Source organism: Sus scrofa, chromosome 16, assembly GCF_054392235.1.
Source record: "Sus scrofa isolate SSC_HxYL_T2T_F1_AM1 chromosome 16, Sscrofa_HxYL_maternal_Yorkshire_Landrace_v2.0, whole genome shotgun sequence".
In the NCBI taxonomy this organism is placed as follows: Eukaryota; Metazoa; Chordata; class Mammalia; order Artiodactyla; family Suidae; genus Sus; species Sus scrofa.
In genome coordinates this window covers 40,762,997-40,780,672 of record NC_139398.1, presented here as the reverse complement: position 1 = coordinate 40,780,672, position 17,676 = coordinate 40,762,997, and the positions used below count along the sequence as shown (strand labels likewise).

Genomic DNA, 17,676 nt, shown 5'->3' with positions numbered 1-17,676 from the left:
TTAAAAACAGTTTGGTTTTTAAAAATCTTGCTAGACTCAAAGAGATATTATGACCTACCTATCAGGTGTATATGTGGGTGTGTTTTGGGATAAACCCTAAAACAGCTTTTAAGTGTTTTCCATACTTTGTCCTTCTCTACTTGGAGGTCACTAGGGATGAACTGTTGCTATTGGCTGCGACTATGGCCTTACACTTGGGTTTCATATGGAGTCTTAACAGAACTATTACATTAAAAATAAATATCAATTCACATTACCAAACCATCAAACAGAATGCTTTAACTCAGTGACACTAAGAACTATGTACCTGACAATTTTCTAAATATTAAGCAAACTCCCGATCTCCTAGGCTGGTGACTCATGCTGATCCTCTGAGGCTCCTCAACTTAGCTGTTAAAAAAGTAAACAAATATTGGAGTTCCCGTTGTGGCTCAGTGGTTAACGACTGACTCCGACTAGGAACATGAGGTTGTAGATTTGATCCCTGGCCTCGCTCAGGGGGTTAAGGATCCAGTGTTGCCCTGAGCTGTGGTGTAGGTCACAGACTCGGCTCGGATCCTGTGTTGCTGTGGCTGTGGCGTAGGCCAGCAGCTACAGCTCTGATTAGACCCCTAGCCTGATAACATCCATGGGCCGTGGGTGAGGCCCTAGAAAAGACAAAAAAGACCAAAAAAAAAAAGTAAACAAATATTAATTATTTGTGAAACTGCATATCTTCAGGATAAATCATTAATTCCAGAAATTTAGGAACCATATCTGAATTGTCTACCTTTTGTGTGCCTGGATTCTGATATACAATGTGTACTCAACTATTCATTGAATGAATGAAATTTTAGGACAGAATGTAATGTAAATAGGAGTGTCACCATCGTTTCTATCTTTTTAGTTGACTTTTCATCAGAATGTTTTTCTGTTCCCTCACACATTTTTAGTGTTCACTGAATGAATAAAATAATGAAATAATGCCTCCATTTCTTTTTCTGTAAAATGGGAATAGTAAGTACCTATCCCACAGTGTTGTTATGAAGACTGAATGAGTTAATATAGACAAAGAGCTTGGAATAGTGCCTAGCACACAGTAAATGATATCCTCCTTCATCATCACCATCATCATTAGCAGCAGCATTATTTATAGTTGGGTCTTTTTCCAATGAGAGTTTCAGACTCTGGAGTTTTTGTCCTTCTGGTTAGAAGCCCAGTCTCCTGCTGGATAAAGTACCCCATTTTTTTAAAGACACATCATCCCTTCTGGAAGAGCCTAGCCTAAGAAGTTTCCTTGAAAAACAATATCTCCCCTCTATGTTTGATTGTTTATTTCCCCATCCAACCTGCTTCTTCAGAATCCTCTCCAAGACGTTGATTATAATAGTTTAACTCTGTTTAACTGTGCTGCCTGGTCCCTCCAATTTTCCCCTTTTATTCTAAAAGCCTATTGTGATGTCATTGTTTCAGCTGCTTTTAATCAGACTACATCAATTGAAAATGGAGAATGATCCTACAAATTGTCTTTTACAGTCCAGATCTGTTTAACCCAGAATAAGCATGTTTTATACTCCATTGGCTATTTAACAATTATATTAGAACTCCCTAGCATCTACTGATTGAATAGACCCAGATAAAATGTTTAGTATGTGTTACAGCTTAAAATATCTAGCATACTAAGCTAGTTGATGTTCTTTCTGTATTTACAACATCTCTCAAGTTCTCTTAGAACAGTTAAATTAATAAATGTAATTAACATAAAATTCGGCTTAGTGACATGAATCAGCGGTAGGTGTACAAAGTTGCTAAAACTTCTTTCCCATCATATTGCCAAAATCACCCTCCTGAATCACCTTGTGTAACAGTTGAAGATATAAGACTTTTCTATTGGCCTTTCTTGCTATGGAAACACACATTTCACCTTTCTAATGAGGTCATGTTCCAAATCTGCCAGAAACCAGTGTTCAATTCCCTCCTTGCTGCCTCTTGGAATCCAGGGGTGGTGAGCTACCCTTAATTGATCTACTTTGCTTACTTCACTTTGTTTCATAGAGTATTATTTGTTGCAATGAATATGTAAACAGATGTAACTAATTAACTTTTATTTTATTTTATTTTATTTTATTTTATTTTATTTTATTTTATTTTATTTTATTTTATTTTATTTTATTTGTCTTTTTGCCATTTCTTGGGCCGCTCCCGCGGCATATGGAGGTTCCCAGGCTAGGGGTCTAATCGGAGCTGTAGCCACTGGCCTACACCAGAGCCACAGCAACACAGGATCCGAGCCGCGTCTGCAACCTACACCACAGCTCACGGCAACGCCAGATCCTTAACCCACTGAGCAAGGGCAGGGACCAAACCCGCAACCCCATGGTTCCTAGTCGGATTCGTTAACCACTGCGCCACGACAGGAACTCCCCTAATTAACTTTTAAAAGTATTTTTCAGTGCTAATAAAATTTTCATTTTCTTAGGTAACTCTCTCTTCCCTCTTTTTAACTATCCATACTCTAGATAATCTAATCCAGTAGCTCTCAACCTTGGCTGTGCAGCATTTTCAAAATACAGACTATTAGACTCCCAGAAAAGTGAATGAAAATTTTTATGGGTTGACTACAGGCATTATATCTTTTCATATAAGCTTTATAAGGCATTCTGATGATTAGCCATGAGATTCTTCCCATTTCATTCTAAATGAGAAATAAACAAATTAGTAATGTTATTATTGTTTTATTACAGATAGAAATAATGAAGGTAATAATAAGATAATAAAAAATAAAGCCAAAATCTAGAGATGAGAAAGAGGCATACACCAGCTTTGTTCATTTATATTCTAGCATATCATCTTATAATTGGGAACTCTATGTTCTTGGAAAGTCTCGGTTTCTGGCGAAGAATGGTGACACTGGAAAACTGCAAGTCGTACCTTTTAAACATCCTCTCCAGAAATGATATTAGAGTTCTTTGCTCTTCAAATGCCTTTTTGTTTTGTTTTTTTGCATAAGTATTCTGCTTGAAAAAAAGGACAACCAGTGTACAGTCACATTACATAAATAAAGTCCTTTGAGCTAATATTAGTAACAATTTGCAATGTGATGAAAAGTATTCATTTGAATTCTAATGATCATTTGTATTTATACACTTTAAAACAATTTGCAACTTTAAGGAAAATAGAATATACAACTCTACTTTAGAATCTTTTTCTTAATTCCAAACATATTGCATGCATTTTGAATAATGCTAGACAAAAGATACCATATCATGATGCTTCAATTATCCATTTTAATCTTAATAAAAATTCAGAGAATTTGTTAATATCCATCATGATTAAACAGATAAATTCCCAATTAGTTTTCGAGCCAAACTCAGAAGAATCTCCATAGGGGGGAAAATATCCTTTCTTGGGAAGGTTGTACTTCTAAGTTTAAATAACTGTGTTTTGGTCTCTGAGTCATACAGTGTACATTAATATCTATGTAGCATAATGAGGCTTTAAAATGGAATGCATTCTGTTGATCCTTAATATCTATTCAAATATAAGTTATTAACTCAATTATCCAGGGGCCTATTTTCCAGTTTATGAATTATTTATTTCCTTTGTTTTGAAAAGTTTATTATAGCTGTCAGGGCCAAGACAATATTAAGGATCCAGAACTTAATGATAATGTTCATGAGATATTTAAGCATGGGAGGGAGGCACTGATTACCAAAGCAAGTAACTTTTAATTGAATGAAGAGCCTAAGAAAAATACTTTAGAATTTCAAAGACTCATTCTATATGAGCAACAGCATAAAATGAACTGCCCAAGAATTTCTCACGTGCCTTTAGTTTGAAGTGAAATGCAACAGACAGGATTTTTGCCAACATCACATCTAGGAAAGGAGCTGATGTCAAGCCTTAACTTTTATTTGATGACATTAGAAAATCAAACCAAAGTTCTGGCCATGGATTGGCGTCAGCTACACTAAGCCCACTGAATTCCAGAATGGTTTAAGTTTTTCCAGACAAAGAACATTCTATTTGGCTCTTCCTCATGAATTAAAATGCAGTATAAGTAACAAGATTTAACCCATTATACAATAGATAATTTTGAACTTCATGTCAAAATAGGTTTATAAAATTTGAGAAACTCTTCTCAGATCATCAAAAATAATGACCGAACCACTAACTACAGCCACTACTATCATTATAACATCATTTGTCCCTTTATAGATATAAAGCGGTGTTATGGTAAAGGTTATTAATGATAGGTACCAACCTGATTCAGGTAAATATCCGTGTACAGTGTTCAGTTCAGCTAAAAGCTATCATTAATTCAGAACTGAATTTTGTGAGGTTTTTGGATAGATTTTATTGCCAAATGGCAACTAATAGTCAAATGACAAAGTTGTGAAATTTGTAACTACCTGTTTTACATCTTTTTAAAGCAATTTTATCAATGTCACCTCTGAGTCTCTTTAAACATTAAGAAGAGATTTAAAAACCACACATTCCTAACAAAAATGTATTTTCACTTAGACACATTCTTTATTACTATACAACTCCCAATCAGACTTAACTTATAAATGGGGAGTAAACTAATAGCCAATACAATTGCGTTTTAGAACATTCATCACCTCCTCCTGCATCATCATCAGAAAACTACGATCTTTATGGTGCTAATATAGGCAGTGCTAAACAGTTACTTTTAAGTGCTGTTTTGTTTTGTTCTGCTTTTTAGGGCTGCACCCACGGCATATGGAAGTTCCCAGGCTAGGGGTCGGTTCAGAGATACAGCAGCTGGCAAATGCCACAGCCACAGCAACACGGGATCCCAGCTGTGTCTGTGACCTACACCTCAGCTCACGCCAATGCCAGATCCTCGACCCACTGAGCAAGACCAGGGATCAAACCCACATCCTTGTGGATACTAGTCAGATTCGTTTTGCTGAACTGCAATGGGAACTCCTAAACAGTTACTTTAAATTATCCTGCAAGCCCCTGTATTTTAGTAAATTTCATTAGAGACATTTGTGAATGATGTAATCCTATTATACCTCGTGGAAAGCATTATTCCATGAAGAATAGTATAATGACAATAAATTTCTCTTGAGATGAAAGAAAGAACTCAAACATAGGTCACTCGCCAGCCAGCCATAATAAATGTTGTTGCTGGAACAACTCAAGCTTAGAAAACATCTGTGACAACTGTCCAGTGCAGTCTGATCAACTCATAAAAACCTTGATTTTTAAAAATCCTTATTCAGACAATACTTATTTTAAAGTTCATAGACTGAAACTAGAGATGGGTTTTACTTCTTTTTATAGTTCTATTATCCCAACCAAAGTAGATACTTAAAAGTCAAGAGGTAGCTATTATTAAAAAAAAAAAGAAACACTTCAGCAATAAAATGTCAATGACATTATTGCCCAAATCAATCACCTAAGTTCTCTGAACACTGTTACTTAGAGCATATAAGTAAAATATACCATGACTATAAAGCTAAAATTGTTTTTTTCTCTCAAATTTCAAAAACAATGAACACAGACATAGAACATAGAACATATTTTGAGGAAAGAATTATAAATCCTAATGATAACTTAGAAGAATCCAAAGAAAAATTAAGACATGCCATAAACTAATTAAGATGTTTAACTGTTAAGAATCTATTAGCATTTATACATATATACACATTTCAAAACACATATATATTCACATTTCAAACATATATTTCAAAACATACACACACACACATATATATTTCAAGACAAACTGTGGAAGTAATATCTATCTGCTCTTCTAACACTGAAATACAAGAAATTTATTTTCATCATTCAGGCACTTCCTAAAATCTTGCCTTTTGGAGTTATCAGAATCAATGTTATCTTAAGTGCCACCATGCCTGGATTTGGACATATTTCTCATAAACTGCTGCTGCCAAATACACATCCCAACATTCATGTCCTTATTCTCTGCCCTTCTACCTAGAGTCTTAATATATACTTAATGATTTATTGTCTTGAAAGGAAGTAAATCAGAAACATGGAAGGTAAGGTTACTTTGTAAAGCAGCCAAGTGTAAGGTATGGAGGGGAGCACGACTATGGTGAGCTTCAAAATTAGGTCCATACTGCAGAGCATTCAAATTATTATTATTTTTTAACCCAGAGCTAGTCCAGCAAGACAGATAACAGGCTTGCTTCAGCCTACTAGCTGCCATGTCACAAGCTCTAGTCTAGATCAGTGGTTCTAAAGACTGGCTACACAGCGTCACTGTGTGAATGAAAGCAAAACAGAACTACACATGCTGAAGCCCCTCTTCCAGAAAGTTGAATCAATTCATCTGGGGTGGGGCTCAGAGCACTCAATCTTCTAACAAGTTCCCTAAGATGAGCTTATGTCTGCCAAAGCTGAAAACCTCTGGTCTAAATAATAGATTTTGGATCTAACAAATAGATTTTACTGTATCACATGAAAAATATTTATATTTTTCTGCTGAGATGTTAATTCCTATACCAGTGGGCTGGTAATTTACATATTTACAATAAAGACAATTCACTGAACTGATTCTCAAATGCCAGTGGGAGTTTTCCCTACATCATCTTCTGTTACACATTAATTTGCTAGATAGCTGAGTTAGAGATACATAGCTCACCTGGAGCTATATAGTAGTAAAAGCTCTTCAGGAAACAGAATCTGTAAGGTGTGTGCGTGTGTGTGCGCATGAGTGTGTGTGTGTGAGAGAGAGAGAGAGAGAAAGAGTGTGTGTGTCTAACATCTGTCTTTTCTCTTGAGTTAAATGCATGAACAGGCTTAAATGGTGCTGTGCAATATAATACAGGCTGTCATAAGGCTAAGCCTTCTCTATAAAAGCCAGCACAATGGTCATGATAACATCATTGGTTCTGCTGGAAGACACTTCAGAAAATACATGTTAAAAACAATTTACTTTTCCATCCTACATCTGATCCCCAGTCATCCAACTACCCAGCTATAATGCAGGAAATTCAGAGGAATCCTAGACCTTCCCTTTCCTGCAGCCAGCATTGTAAGTCCTATTGAGTCTACCTCTAAAATATTCCTAAAATCCATTCACTTCTCCGCATCTCTACTATCACCACACCTGATCACTATCACTTCTTGTCTGGTTTATGGCAATAACCTCCTGTTTACTTCACTTTGTCTCAGGTCATTTCAATGCTTTGCTTAAAACTTTCATTGTCTTTAGAAAAAAACTCAATATCCTCACCATGGCTTATGATCTTGACTGATCTGGCCCCAGCAACATTTGAGATTTTATATCAACCAGTCCTACTGTTTACACACCATGTTCCACTCACAGCAGCCTTTTCCAAGTCCCTTGGATTTTTTCAACCTTCTCCTGTCAAGGTGTTTTTGTGCTTGCTGTTCTCTTTATCTAGAACATTCTTCTCATGTCTGACTCCTCATTTTCACATTTCCTGATATTCTCTATTAAAGAATGCTTATTTTTCTCAAAATACTAATTTCAACATTGTCATCTCATGTATTAAATTTTAGGCAGAACAAGTGCTCAGTGAGTATTTTTAAGTACCTGGGTGAATGAATGAGTAGTTCAGGTTCTAACCTGTTACTACATCTATAAATAATAGTGATCTGAACACCTAGGTTTTGCTAAGAATGTAGATTCTATTGCAAAGTAGGGATATACTTAACTAGAACACTCTCAATATATGACTTCAGCTGTCATCAACAGAGTTCTCTATCTTTTGACTCAAATCATTTGTTGAATGCCTACACTGTGCCATAGGATAGAATCATCACACATGCCTAACAAATCTGTGACACATCCAGGTCACATTAATATTAGTACTCGAATATTGCTATTTCCAACTTCCCCTCTGCTCCTTCAGGAGATGCAATGCTTTGCCTCTCCCAACTGCTCACTGCTTCAGAGATAAAGAGGCTCTTCTACACAATTCAACATCAGTTTGAGATATACCTCCCTTCTGTACTCTGCTACTCCAAATTCTATCTTTACCATCACTGTTGATTATCTCACACAAGCCTCTGGTCCCATTAAGTGGCATATCCTTACACCTTTCCTCTTGCAACATTAATGATCTCAGTCCTAACAGTACTTCAATATGTCAATAACGTCTTAAATGGTCCATCCCACTATATTAAGCTCGATTGGAAGAAATGGGTTTCCACAGCAGGATGAATTGGGCATCTCTACTAGTAAGAGTAGACTCAAAATTAAACCAAATAGATTCAACACTGTGTAAGGCTAAAAACATCACAAGTGTGGGGTTTTGTTTTGATCATGTGATAGTACCAGGTATGACAATAGTTTGGTGGAGCTGCCCTCTCCCTGAAATTCATTCGGGGACCTAGACTGATGAAGGTTCTTCCATTGTCAGCATGTGGCTTCCAAAGTTTCCTGGGAGAGGTCTCCAGTATAGGCAGCAGGAAAGAGAAAAGAGCACAGAGGAGTACCAGGAGGGAGTTTTACCAGCCAGGCCTGGAAGTAGCACAATCCCCTCCTGTCATGTGTCGTGGGCTAGAACTCAGTCACGTAACAACACTTATAGACAAGGAGATCTGGGAAATGTTATACTAGAAGTCACTTTCCAGCAGCAATTCCTGAACTTTCAAAGGATAATTGACTCTGCCTGCCATAGTCCATCTTGTTTCAGATTTGGGGGAACAGCTCTTCCAGTCTGCGGAAGCAGCCTTTCATGTCCCCGGATCTACAAATGCTTCTAGGGAAGCTAGATTGGGACTGATTTTAGGGCTGAGTCCCACTCCATACTGAAAACTACCATCCCATTCTGTTCATCAGTCCTAGTTGCTGAATCTGAAAACTTCTGCAAGGGTTCAAGGTTCTCCTTGTACCTTGGCTTTTGGAGCTCTCTATTGAAACATTTATTACATCTGTATATTTAACACTTTGGAAAAAATAATTTTCCATCCCCAAAATAATTCCTCAACTCTCAAAAGAAAAAAAAATCACTGGGAGTAAATATATACTTTCTTGTAATCATGTCGCTAAAAACTACCTGCCAATCTTACCTCATATATAAATTCCAAACCTTCTGGAATCTTTGCTAGAAATTTGAAATGAACCTGAATATTGGAATTTATGTAGGCATTGGAACTGAAGAATGAATTCTAGCTGATAGGTAAAATTTGAGCAAAGATCAGAAGAATTTGTTTATTTATCAAATATATAGAGCTCTGAAACCCAGAGGAAGAAAATTACTTTTTACTTTATAAATCAGATAGAACAGTATTACATAGACTACAAACTACCATTTGGTAGGTACTAATTGTTTTTTTCTTGGTAATCTTTATAGAATTGATTGCAAAGCCTATTTCATTAAAATTTAAAAAATACATCTTAGAACTCAAAAAATAATACTCGGGGCTTTATAGCCCAATTTCATTGACATAGATCTTCTCTTAAAATCAAGATCAGAAGTAGGATTAGAACAAATGCAAACAGATTATATATATTTTCAAGATTCAGGAAGTAAACAACTACAAACGAGGCTGAAAATAAGGATATTTTAGAATTAGAATCATAGGCAGCAGTCCAAGTTTCATGAAACTCAGTCTTCAGAACTGGTTAGGCAATGACATTTGGGAAAGTCAATAAGCAGCAACTGTCCAACCTTCCTCTCTGAAGGGAGAGCCTGGAGGGGCCTGGCCCAGCTGGCTAGAGTTTTAGAGGCCACCTTGGAAGGTAGAATTGCCTTTGCTTGCATCTGTAGTTACATAGTGTCAGAGTCCAAATACCACCTGTGTTCCAAGAAGAGATGCCAAGGGTCAATTTGCAGAAATGTGTCCAATGTGCTGTCAAACCATAGAAGTCTCACAGTCAAAGCCAAGACAGCCAGGCATCCAGCAAGACTACACCAAGAAACAATGGGACAGAATTAGGAACTGGGAGGTAATGACCAATGGTTTTTGGCTACCCTTGTTCTAGGTGGGGTATAAAGTGGACAGATCAGTATATTTAACAACAGAGCAGCTAGCAAGCAAACTGGCTTTAAAAAGTTATCTAGTATAGAAATTAATTCTATCAGAGAAAATTTCTAGAAATGTGAAATAAGCGGTAACAAATGTAAGCTCATTTTAAAAACAGCTGATAGATCCTTGCTCTTCCTAAACACATTATTTATTGCCTCAGTTTTCAAAGATTTCAATTTTAAATGCTGATGTCATTCTTGGACAATAAGCAATTATTAACAACAAATTTATATAAAATCTAAGAACCTTGACAGAACACTAACTCATTAAACCCCTATTGGAGCAGTTTAATTAGTTGTGGGCGATCAGACAGAGGCCTAAAGAGTGAAGATTTGATTATGACAGGGTGCGAATTTAAAAGCAGTATTTTTTTGATATATCTTTCTGGATCAGGTTTCCTTGAAGTAGATTCAGCTACAAGAATACATGTGCAAGTGATTTATGAAAAAAGCACTCCCAGCAAAAACCAGTAAGGGAGTGGGAGAATCAGGGTGGGAGGGGGAAAGCCAAGCAAGAATGAAGTTTGAGCAAAGACCTTGCTCCTGGAGGACAGTTGCAACTTGATTCCATCAGGGATGTCTGGAGAGATGACTACACCTCAGTGTTACCTGTTTCAGGGCAAGAGAGCTGGCTGTAATGTCCCTGCTTCACATCAGGCCAACAGTAGCTAAGAGCCACCCCAAGCAAACACCAGCACCAGGCACCTCTGGCTCTCTTTACAGGTAAGTGCAGGGAGTCCTCCTTGAACAGAGTCAGAGGGACAGGCTGTTGAACACAAAAGGGCGACACACCTAGAGAAGGGACTCAGTGAAGGAGCAAAGGGCATCTGAGGGAATCTGGGCAAAAGATGGAAAATTGTGGTGTTCCAGGTGATTTTAGTTTAAATACATATATATCATTCCATTAAAAACATTTTTGCATAAGAATATGATTAAATATTCCTTTCACAAGAAAAAGAAATAATCATTTTTTAGCAAAATTGAAGCAATACAAGGGTATAAAAGGGAAAAAGAAAATTAAAAAAATCCATAAATTCTCCTCCATTCCTATTTCCAATGTTAAAATTGTTAGTTTATTCTTAACATCTTTTAGCCATATTTACATCAATAATGGACATGTAAGATTTGTTTCTGTTTATTAAAAATGGTAACAGTATACACAGTGCAGTTGTCCCTTTGTATCCATGGAATGTGGGTTCCAGGACCCTCTCTGACACCAAATCCACACATGCTCAAGTCCCCTGTATGAAATGGCTAGTACAGCTGGCCCTGCATATGCATGGGTTCTACACTAGATCAGGGTTGGCTGGATCCATGGGTGAGGAATTCACGGATGAGAAAACAGAAGCAGTCAAAGGAAAACTGCTTCAAAGAGATTTAATATTTACAGCTGGTCAGGATCTGTATCATATACTATGTCCTCCTTCCAACCATAAATGATGTATTCATTCTCCTCTCTAAATCCAGCCTCCTTGTTCGTGTACCAAATCTCCTGCCCTACTCGGGAACATTTTTACTCCAGCAGTGCTCCTCACTTTCTCCCTCTCAATTTTTCCATTTGCTCAAGACAAAAAGTCTTCACACCATCCTTGACTCTTCTGTTTCTCTCCTGCTATACATACAACACATCAGCAAATCAAGTTGATTATAGTTTAATATATATCCGGAATATAAGCACCCATCACTCACTACCTTTAATGTTACAACCTTTGGTCCAAGCTATCATTTTTCCCCCCAGATCATGGCCCTAGCTGCCAAAATGCTTTGCTTTACCCTTGCTACCTTATAATTTACTCTCAACAAATATTAAGAGTAATTCTTTTTAATGTAAGACAGATAGTTGTTCAGAATCAACACACTAACAACCCTATTAGAAATCATTAATCACCTCTCACATCCCAACCTCTATGTTCTTTACTGCTTTATTCTTTTATAGCATGTATCATATTTAAATAAAATGTATAATTTACATATTCTAGATCACTTTGGATATCTTATAATTTAGTGCAGGTCATTTTTTGTGTTCAATTCTTGTCATTGCATTTTTTTGTCCTTACATTTTCCAAGATTCCATTGTAAAAATTTTAACATACCACAAAGTGGAAGGAATTTTGCAATAAACTTTCAGTACTCATCACCTTCATTGGACCATATTCATGGTCTAATGTACTTGCTTTATCATGTGTATTTCCATCTCTTCTCTCATTCCATCCAGCCAATCAGCTATCCTATTTTTGATACATTTTATAGTAAATTGCAGAAATCAGGTTTAATTTTTATCTCACCAATACCTGATGATGTTGAATACCTTTTCATGTGCTAATTGCCCTTCCATATATCTTGTTTTATAAAGTGTCTATTAGAATATTTTGCTGATTTTTAATTGGGTTGTTTGTTTCATTGCTTATTAAGTTTACAGGGTTTTTTTGTATATCCTAGGTACCACTTCTTTGTCAGACATATGTTTGTGTTTATTCTCTCCCCATCTGTGGTTTGAGTATTCATTTCTTTAACTGTGGATTTTGATAAATTTTAACTTTTGATAAAGTATAATGTATCACCTTTATAGTTTTGCTTTCTATAACCTTGGAAACTTTTGCCTTTTGCATGTCATGAAAAAATTCTGATGACTTAAGCATTTGCATATAGGTCAATAACCCATTTTCAATTAATTTTTGTGTGTAGGCTGAGGTTAAGATTGAGCTGTTTTTTTAAATTAATAAATTTTATTTTTTAAAGAGGGCTAGGCTCACAGAAAAATTGAGCAGAAAAAGTACAGAGATCACCTGTAGGTCAGAGTACTTTTTACTACCAATTACTAATCTCAGGACAGGACTGCAAACATTTCAGTCCTTTGCATCTGGGTATCAGGGAAACCAGGGGAAATACAATACAGTCAAGCACTGTATAGAATAATTCTTTCCTTTAAACAGAAAAGAGAGAGAGGAAGGTCAGTTTCAATATTGGGTGTGGGTACCCTGTAGCCAACAGGTCTCTCCTGGAAGCCAATGCAGAACAGTTTGCTTACTCACGTCCTTCCCTAGCTGTGGTGGGAGAAACCCAGACACCTCCTCTATGGAATCTGGAATATGGAAAGCTGAGGGAATGCCTGAGGGCCACTGACGCCTAAGCTTAAGCAGAACAAAGGAAGACTCATTGCTTCTGAAACAGGAAAGATAGTTTTTCACAAGGTGATAAGCCCTGCAAGGCTGTGTGGGCCCTTTATCAGTTGGTAAGGAAACATTCCAGGATCAAGGGGCATTTTTGGTGACTGAGTGAAGAGTAAAAAGACCAAATGCATGAAACTATATTTCTCAACAATTCTTTTACAACCTGTCCCCATATATACATATCCACTATCAAAATCCAGCACCACAGTGCTTTTCTTACAACTCATGATTCTACACTGACATGTTATTGTCACCCCAAGTTCATGGTTAACATTAGGATTCCTTCTCCTCAGTGTTGTACATTCTATGGTGTTTGACAAATGTATAATGACACGTGCCCACCATTATAGCATAGTACAGTACTTCTGTAAATATCTTCTGTGCTCTGCCTATTCATCTCTGTTTCCACCTAACACTTGATTACCACTAATTTTTTTGACTGTTCCTCAGTTTTGCCATTTCCGGGGTGTCATATAGTTAGACTTATACTGTATGCAGCTGTTTTGGATTGGCTTCTTTCATGTAGTAATATGTATTTAAGGTTCTTCCATGTTTTTTCATGGCTCAATATAGGTAATTTCCTAATAAGGTATGATGTACAACAACTTTTCATATTTCACTTGCTCTCTGTTATAACTTCTTTGGTGAGAGATGTGTATAAAATTCATCTGCCCATTTTTACAGTAGGTTGTTCATGTTCTTATCATTGAGTTCTAGAGTTCATTGTATAGTTTGGAAAATAGTCTTTTTTTTTTTTTTTTTTTTTTTTTTGTCTAGTCTTTTTGCCATTTCTTGGGCTGCTCCTACAGCATATGGAGTTTCCCAGGCTAGGGGTCTAATCAGAGCTGTGGCTGTTGGCCTATGCCAGAGCCACAGCAACACGGGATCCAAGCCGAGTCTGCAACGTACACCACAGCTCACAGCAATGACGGATCCTTAACCCACTGAGCAAGGCCAGGGATCGAACCTGCAACATCATGGTTCCTAGTCGGATTCATTAAGCACTGCGCCATGACGGGAACTCCAACAGTCTTTAATCATATGTTTCTTTTGCAAATATTTTCACAAAGTCTGTACTTATCTACTCTTGACATTGTCTTTTGCACAGAAGAAGTTTGTCATTTTCATGAAGTCCAGCTTACTTGTAATTTATTCTCTTGGATCATGCCTTTGGTGCTGTTTCTAAAAAGTCTTTGCCACACCCAGGGTCACCTAAGTTTTCTCCTATGTTATCCCCCAGGAGTTTTATAGATATGTGTTTTATATCTAGGCATACAATCCATCTTAAGTTGATTTTTGTGAAGGTGTGAGGTCTGTATCTAGATTAATTTTTTTTGCATGTGGATGTCTAGCTGTTCCAGCACCATTTGTTAAAAAGATTGTCTTGGGAGTTCCCGTCGTGGCGCAGTGATTAACAAATCCGACTAGGAACCATGAGGTAGGTTGCAGGTTCAATCCCTGGCCTTGCTCAGTGGGTTAACGATCCGGTGTTGCCATGAGCTGTGGTGTAGGTTGCAGACTCAGCTCGGATCCCGCGTTGCTGTGGCTCTGGCGTAGGCCGGCAGCTACAGCTCCGATTAGACCCTTAGCCTGGGAACCTCCATATGCCGTGGGAGCTGCCCAAGAAATGGCAAAAAGACAAAAAAAAAAAAAAAAAAAAAAAAGACTGTCTTTGCTCCACTGCATTGTCTTTGCTTACTTGTCAAAGATTAGTTGACTATATTTACTTTATGTGGGTTTATTTCTGGGTTCTCCGTTCCGTTTCATTGATATATTGTCTACTCTTTCACCAATACCACACTGTCTTGATTACTGGTAGCTTTATAATAAGCTTGAAGTCAGGTGTGTCAGTCCTCCAACTTTTTTTCTTCTTCAATATTGTGTTGGCTCTTCTGGGTCTTTTTACCTCTTTATATAAACTTTAAAACTACTTCTTAGTAACTACAAAATAACTTGCTCAAATTTTGATTGAAATTGGAGTCTTCAGATCAGGTGGGGGAAACTTGACATCTTAACAATGTTGATTCTGTCTATCCATGAACATGGAATATTTTTCCATTTATTAAGTTCTTTGATTTCATTCATCAGCATTTTGTAGATTTTCTCATACAGATTTTGTACATATTTTGTTTGATTTAGAGCTATGTATTCTATTTGAGGGATGCTTATATAAACATGATTTTATTTTCAAATTCCACTTGTTTACTACTGGTATATAGCAAGGCATTTGACTTTTGTACATTAATCTTTTATCCTGAAACCTTGCTATAAACACTTACAATCTCCATGAGGTGATTTTTTTTTTTTTTTTGGCTGATTTATTTCCAGATTTTCTACATAGACCAGTGTCCTCTGCAAACAAGGACAGTTTTATTTCTTCCTTCCTAATATGTATACATTTTATTTTCTTCTTTATCTTATTATACTAGCTAGGATTCATAATACAATGCTGAAAAGCAGTAATAGGGGACAATTATGCTTTGTCCCTGATCTCAATAGGAAAGTTTCAAATTTCTCACCATTAAGAATGATGATAGCTGTAGGTTTTTGTAGATGTTCTTTATCAAAATTTAGAAATTCCCTACTTATAGTTTGCTGAGAGTTTTTCCATTGAATGGAGGTTGGATTTTGTCAAGTGCTTTTTCTGCATCTACTGGTATGATCATGTGATTTTTCTTCTTTAGAATGTTGCTATAATAGATTAATGGATTTTCAAATGTTCAACCAGCTTTGCATACCTGGGATAAATCTCACTTGCCCAGGATATATAATTCTCTTACACATTGTTGGATTGGATTTACTAATTTTGTTGCAGATTTTTTTGGCCACGCCCACAGTCTGTGGAAGTTCCTGGTCCCCAGTCAAGTCTGCAGCATGGGGATCTATGGGAAGAACCATTTGTGACCAGGACCAGTCCCTGTTCCAGGATGATGCACTCTCTCTGAGGGAGTGAATAAATTTGCTGTACATTCCTAAGAACATGATTCAAACTTGACTGGGATCTTCAAGACAACCCAAGGCAGCAGTGTTTTTCAGGAATGGCCCACTTAAAAATCACACTAACAAGAGCTATGTGACCCAAGATATGTCCTTTAAGGGGAATCCCCTTTGACCCAAAGCTGCTCCCAGAAGGGAATGCTCCTGCCTAGATAGCCTGCTTGTCTCCATCCCTAATACTACATCGGTTCAGACAGGGCCTGAGACCACTGCCATTTTTCCAGAATGCAGCTGCAGCACTTCCCAGCTGGGGTGGTCTCCCACCAGATGGCTGGCCCACAGGTCCAAATCTTTGGTATGTGTGGACAAGAAAGGAGAGAAATAACACAGAGAAATGTAACACTCAGACATGACCAGTCTACTAATAAGCCCATCAAAAACTTTCTTCATTTCTATTACAGTTTTTTGTTCTCTAGCACGTATTTTTAATTATTTTAGAATTTCATCTCTCAGCTTACATTACCTATCTATTTTTACATATCATTCTACTTTTTTTTTTTTTTGTAAAATTCTTTAGCACATTTTTTTTTTTTTTTTTTGATTTCTTGCCTGATAATTCCAACTTTCTTACCATATCTGACTCTGGTTCCTGTGCTTCTTCCGTCTCTTCGAACAGTGTTTTTTGCCTTCAGTATATCTTATAATTTTGTGTTGAAAGGCAGGCATAATGTACTTGGTAAAAGGAAGTGTAGCATATATGCCTTTAGCAATGTAGTGGTAAGGTGTGTGGAGAGGAGAAGCAGCATTCTATATTTATGTGATTATGCCCCAGGTTTTTTGGTGATATTATGCCTCTGGACTGTGGTGATATTATGCCTCTGGACAGTGAACTTCACCATAACTTTTGGTGATATTATGCCTCTGGACTGTGAACTTCACCATAACTTTTCATGTCCACATCCCCCTGCCCTTAGATAGGACAAATGGTTAGAGGGAGATTGATTTGGGTATTTCCCTTCTCCTGCAAGAAAGGCTAGCACCAGTTAGGGTTGGGTGTTTCCTTTTCCCTGGGTAGATTAGGTTCTAATAAAACCCAGAAAGTGAGGCTCTAATAAAATAGTTTTACCTGGGAGAAGTCCTCATTAAGAAGATCAGGATGCTCCAGCACATTTCAAAACGGTTCCTTTTCCTTCCCCCTGCAGAAGTATGAGGTATTTCTCCAAAATTCCTCAGAAAAACTGGTAGAGCTCCTGGAAGTAAATCTCCTCCCCAGAAATGTGGGAGCACTCCTATGACTGAGTCCCCATGGAGTTTTTAATTCTCATACTTATCCACACTGAGCATCTAGCAATTCATCAATTATAGTTTATATTTTTCTACCCTGGGCACTAGTTCCTGTGGAGATTTCTGGTCATGAATTTCTACTCCCATAAATTATGACTCTCTGTATCTGCCTGTCTATCTCTTCACTATTGGGGATAGTGGTTTGAACTGTGACCTTGCATCTCTAACATACATAAGAACTGTTGATTTTTTAGTTTGTTCTGCTTTTTACTTGTTATTAAGATAGAGTGGTGACTTTTAAACTGCTT

General features: G+C 37.1%; 1 long non-coding RNA gene across 7 annotated transcripts in view; it reads right to left on the bottom strand.

Annotated features, from left to right (window-relative positions):
* LOC102161640 (uncharacterized) overlaps window positions 1-17,676 on the bottom strand; it is a 729,975-nt gene that overhangs the window by 198,354 nt on the left and 513,945 nt on the right. For 3 of the 7 annotated variants that reach the window (XR_014831258.1, XR_014831256.1, XR_014831257.1), the window contains one exon: window positions 2,911-2,993. The exons of the other annotated variants lie outside the window; for them this stretch is intronic. This is a non-coding gene — a long non-coding RNA (uncharacterized LOC102161640). The remainder of the gene's footprint in view (window positions 1-2,910; window positions 2,994-17,676) is intronic. 7 annotated transcript variants of the gene reach the window in all.